General features: G+C 39.0%; 1 pseudogene; it reads left to right on the forward strand.

Annotated features, from left to right (window-relative positions):
• The first annotated feature begins 5,662 nt into the window (after positions 1–5,662).
• On the forward strand, positions 5,663–5,815 carry LOC120938494 (annotated as a pseudogene).
• Positions 5,816–6,051: the final 236 nt, after the last annotated feature.

Below are 6,051 nucleotides of genomic sequence, written 5' to 3' on the forward strand. Positions count from 1 at the left end.
ACGTTCTAACAACTTGAATTACTAACAAGAGGAGTTGTTTTAGGGGTCAGGTCACCCCAACTCCTATATACTGTATCTAAACTCTGGCAAAGTCTTTGCCCAAATCTCCCTTTACATCTACTGGCTCCAGCCACCGCTACAAGATCTTACTCTGAAACTGTTGGAACTACAGTGCCTTTGTTCTCTATATAGCGGTGGTATTGGAGGGAAGACCATAACATGTGCTGCTGGACTTTGTTGCTGTTGAAGCCCTCAAGTGAGGGTAAACAATATCTACATGATATCTCCTTGCTCCAGCCATCACTAAAGAACTTTACTCTTAAACTGGAGAAACCAAACTGTCTAGCTTGGCTTCACAGCAGTGGTGTTGGGGAGAAGACCAAGAAATATATTGCTGTTGAAGCCCCCAACAGATAGTAAATACCAGTTGGTGAGTCAATTACCAATATCAACCTTTAACAAAAATTCCACTGTCAACTGAATGCAGCCCTCATTATTATACAAAATATTCATTTTCTGATTTATGCCTTTTTGGCATAATTTTCTTTAAACTTTTAAAATTGACAATGAACTGTTTAGTTTTAGACAATATTTTAATAGCTACTAATATTATCAACAAATAGCATTGTGGAATTTTAACATAGAGGGTTAGCTGATTGCCTTTGGTGATCAAGACATTATTTTATATTCAGTCATGTTGGAGCAAATTGGATCTTTCTCTCTTCCTATGGATCAAGTACATGTTCTATGGATGCAATCTCTGTTTACCAAATGTTAGTAAAAACCAGTCTGTAACCACCAATATCAAGCTATAACCAAAATTTGAGTCTTGAGCCTTAACAATTCTTCAAATAGTTTTTCTTTTTCAGTTTCGTATATTTGTTGCAGACAATATACTGTTTATCTCTACACACAACTCAATGACTACTAATATTTTTTAGCAAACAACAATAAAGAATGTTAATAAACTAAATTTTCTGGTTGCCCTTTGGGTATCAAGAATTTTTTTTCATTTTCATGTTAGAGCAAATTAGACATTATTTTCTCTTCCTTCGGATCTACTCAACGTTCTAGGGATGCAATACTATATATTTATTATTTTTTGTTGAACTCAATGAACATTTTTTCAACCTATGTAAATATTAGCTTTTTTTTTATGGTTAAAATAAAAAATAGATTTACTTACTTCTCAAACTTTACATCTAGGGACAAAGGGCCAGATTCAGGTACCTGCGCCGCGGCGTAACGTATCCCGTTTACGTTACACCGCCGCAAGTTTTCAGCATAAGTGCTTGATTCACAAAGCACTTGCCTGTAAACTTACGGCGGTGTAACGTAAAGGCGTCCGGCGCAAGCCCGCCTAATTCAAATGGGGCGTGTACCATTTAAATTAGGCGCGCTCCCGCGCCGGACGTACTGAGCATGCTCCGTTTTGAAATTCCCGCCGTGCTTTGTGCAAATTGATGTCATTTTTTTGAACGGCGACGTGCGTAACGTACTTTCGTATTCCCGAACGTCTTACGCCAAAAAAATTTTTTTGGAAAATTTGACGCGGAAACGACGGCCATACTTTAACATGGCTCGTCTAAAGTTAAGCCATGTAAAAGCATGCTTAACTTTGCGACGGGAAAAAATTACTAGCGACAACGTAACGAACGCAAAAACCTTCGTGGATCGCCGTAAAAGCTCATTTGCATACCCGACGCTGGAAAACTACGCAAACTCCACCCAGCGGCGGCCGAAGTATTGCAGCCTAAGATTAGAAGGCGTACGAAGCCGTATGCCTGTCGGATCTTAGCCAAAAGCCGTCATATCTTGTTTGTGAATCACAAATTAAGATACGACGCGGCAAATTTGAAAATACTACTGATATTCTGAATTCTACTGATACTCCGGCGTATCTCTTCTGTGAATCTGGCCCAAAGATCTTGGTAGCTGTTTTTTCCCCCCAACTGATCTGTACAACATGATTTTCTTTGTATATAAATCAAAGTGTGAAGATTGTTCCTTTACAGCTTGTTTTCCATAACTGTTGTAATGTTTTAATTGCAGGATTATGATAAGTAGCTGTAAATAAGTTTTGAAACATAGATTAGATGCACAATTAATTTAAGTAGCAAGCTGTTTTGTGAGAATATTAAGTTGTAAAAGTGTGGTAAACATATTAGAATATAACTAAAGCCACACCATTATAATACCCGGTCGGGAAAACGCCATTCTCCCTATCCCTTCCTTCCTCCTACTCTCCACCCCAACCCCACTCCTTAAAATGTGATTTTTAATTTACCTTTACCGCCATTTTATCTTTACATTATCTTTAAATTATAATTTTGTTTCTATTATTATAAATAATTATAACTTTTTTTATAATATTCTGAAACTAATCTATTCGTAGGTACAGTAAATTTTACCTTTAATTTGTAATTTTTATATTTTGAATCTTTACCTATATGACCATATTAATACATTTCATCACCTGTATTTTGGTTTTTCTCTATTTAACTATTAATGAATATTTATGTAATATGTAAACATTGGTGGCTTTTTCCTCTTTTTTTCCCCATATATATACAGTATATATATATATATATATATATATATATATATATATATATATATATATATATATATATATATATATATATATATATATATATATATATTCATATTTCCAGTTTAAATCTGATTGCTAGATGTCCAATCCATTCTATTGTGTAATCTCTTTGCTTCATATGTCAAATTCAACCTTATGTCTGTTGTGTAATCCATCTGTTGAAAACCCAATAAAATTAATAAACCAGAATATAAAGCCAAGTTGTTTTGTTTGGGATACAGTAGAGTATGAACCTCTGATTATTTTTATCTTGGTAAATGCATAAGATAAGGGCCTCATCCCTACAACCCTTGCCCGGTGTTTGTGGGGGTCTGCGGGTGGGGGGGCTTATCTTAATCTGGAAGACCCCTTTAACAAAGGGTATCCCTAGATCCCGGACCCTCATGTGAATTGTTTTCAAAATTTACACTCTATTTTTGTTTATAGCGCAAAAAATAAAAAAGGTGATCAAATACCACCACAAGAAAGCTCTATTTGTGGAAAAAAGGGACATCAATTTTGTTTGGGACAATTATAAATAAAGTGTTGCGCTTATATTAACTAAGGGGGTAATCCACAAAAGGGATACGCCGGCGTATCCCCTGATACGCCGTCGTATCCACTGATACGCCGTCGTATCCCTGTTTCTATCTATGGAACTGATCCACAGAATCAGTTTCACATAGATAGACAGAAGATCCGACATGTGTAAGGGACTTACACTGTCGGATCTTAGGATGCAGTACCTCGGCCGCCGCTGGGGGCATTTCGAGTCGAAATGCCGCGTCGGGTATGCAAATTAGCACTTACGGAGATCCACGAAGCTTTTCAGCTTTGTTTTTTCTCCGTAAGTATTAGTTTGCTATCGCAAAATTAGGGCTGCTTTTACAAGGTGTAAAGTTAGTACACCATGTAAAAGTAGACCCTTCTTTCCCGCGACGGTGTCTTTTTTTTTTATTTTTTTCGCCGCAACTCCTATTTTTTTTTTTACGCCCGTCGCGATTCTCAAAACCCGGCGCAACGTAAAACCGTGCAAAGCCCGTTGGGAAAATGACGTTGGGAGCATGCGCAGTACGTCCGGCGCGGGAGCGCGCCTAATTTAAATGGGACTCGCCCCATTAAATTAGGAACGCCTTGCACCGGACGATTTTAAGTTACACCGCTGCAAATTTCAAGGTAAGTGCTTTTTGGATCGGGCACTACCTTGTGCAATTTGCGGCGGTGTAACTTAAATGACAAAAGTTACGTTGCGCCGGGTGTTTGTGGATTACCCCCTAAGTTCCTACAAGTACAATAGTGCAAATTGATACCTGGTACACACCCTAATTAGGAGGAATCATAGCGTGCAAAATTAATGAAAGAAACCAACAATAAAAGATAAATGAGAACACAGTCTCGTGCTACATGTATATAAATCAATAAAGTCCCACTTGGTGTCAACATGAAACCTTCAGAAAAAGGAAACTTCACAATCACTTGAATATGTAAAAAAAGGATACTAGTCCCAAGCTGTATTCAATGCAATGTACTTCACCCCTGGTTCTCCTGTTCATTCAGGGTGGATCAGCTCATGTCAGGGAAAGAAAAGAAACAGACATAGTGCAAAAACGTATGTGCAGATAAAGGAATAAACTTGGCAATACAGCGATTGCACTCACGATACACCCGATCAAAGAAAAGCTCAGCTGTAGATTCAAAAGATGCCGCTCAGTGCTTGCGATCTCCTCAGACAGACGGATCTCCCGTCAATCGCGTCACTAGGCTCCTTCCCCACGCGTTGCGTCACTCGACACGTGACTTATTCATGGTTTGCCGTGTGACCATGTCAGCTGTCTATTTATATGAGCTGGTGACGGAGCCAATTTACGGAGGGGGGACCTGTCACATCATTGCCGGCCGGAATTCAGTGTCAGACAAAAACAGATGTGTACATTCCATACATATGACAAATTTTTTAATCACATAATTCAAAAACTGTTAAAACCTTTAAAAACCAGATAAAAAACCTATATACGGCTTTCCCATAGGGATAGGCTCATTATGTGGAAAACACTGCCTCCAGTGGTCCAAACCATGAACAACACTGGTCGAATGTTATGTTTGTCTCAACACACAAAAACCTCACTCCCCCTAGTGGGTGATAATAATATTGCACTCATTAAAATAGACTGATCCAGGAAACGTGCAGAGGTCAGAGTGGCTAGATGTATGGTCCTGCATATATGTTGCATATAATACAGAAGAAATAGCATACACTTCCTATACGACCCTCATTATAATCAAAAATCAAAATAAAGAACACTAAGAATATTAAAATTTATATATATATAAAAATATTATATACATTTTTTTTTATAAAGAATTTAAAAACATTCCATAATAATTCACCCATAATTAAAAATCCGCAATGAAGCAATTGAGGTCGAACTCAATATTAAGGCCATTCGGAGCTAGAGTGACCATCTTATGAATCCACCGAGATTCACTCTTGCTTAATTTGCGCACTTTGTGGCTCCCCCTCCAGGGGGGTGTGTATTTGTCTATAGCCCAGAATTTGAGGCCTTTTGGGTCTTTTTGGTGGCATTGTTCAAAATATCGTGAGACATTATGCTTTGGGAAGCCATTCTCAATGTTCCCTTATACGCTTCCACATGTCTGTTTCTTTTCTTTCCCTGACATGAGATGATCTTCCCTGAATGAACAGGAGAACCAGGGGTGAAGTACATTGCATTGAATACAGCTTGGGACTAGTATCCTTGTTTTACATATTCAAGTGATTGTGAAGTTTCCTTTTTCTGAAGGTTTCATGCTGACACCAAGTGGGACTTTATTGATTTATATACATGTAGCACGAGACTGTTCTCATTTATCTTTTATTGTTGGTTTCTTTCATTAATTGTGCACTCTATGATACCTCCTAATTAGGGTGTGTACCAGGTATCAATTTGCACTATTGTACTTGTAGGAACTTAGTTAATATAAGCACAACACCTTATTTATAATTGTCACTATTGGTTTTGTACACCTTTTGTGTCTGCAGCTGTATTATTTGGTAATTTTGTTGCTAGTATACTTATCTGGCAGGGGAGACACCATGATCATGAAGGTGGTTCTCCCAGGGCGAGGCACGGCTATTGCACACTCTAGGCCGTGCTGATCGTGGTTGTCTTCCCTGCCGCTTCTCGGCCTTTTGGCTGGGACTGGGTGTTGTATCTGTCCTTATCAGTTGTCAGCGGAGCGCTGAAGCACCTCCTACATGGGGAGGGTGGATGCATTCCAATGACGTCATTGCACCTGGAAGGATGGTTTCAGCAGGGACTACGCTGTGCTGCCCGACAGAATACTGGGGGCCGGCCCATGGTTGAGTCTGAGCCATCTGGAAGGGTGCTCCTGGTGAGGATGGGTACTGCGCTTGGTCTTGGTCTTTTTGCCAAATTCTAGTCTGGCCTTCTGGCTGG

This window comes from Rana temporaria, chromosome 4 (genome assembly GCF_905171775.1).
Source record: "Rana temporaria chromosome 4, aRanTem1.1, whole genome shotgun sequence".
NCBI lineage: Eukaryota > Metazoa > Chordata > Amphibia > Anura > Ranidae > Rana > Rana temporaria.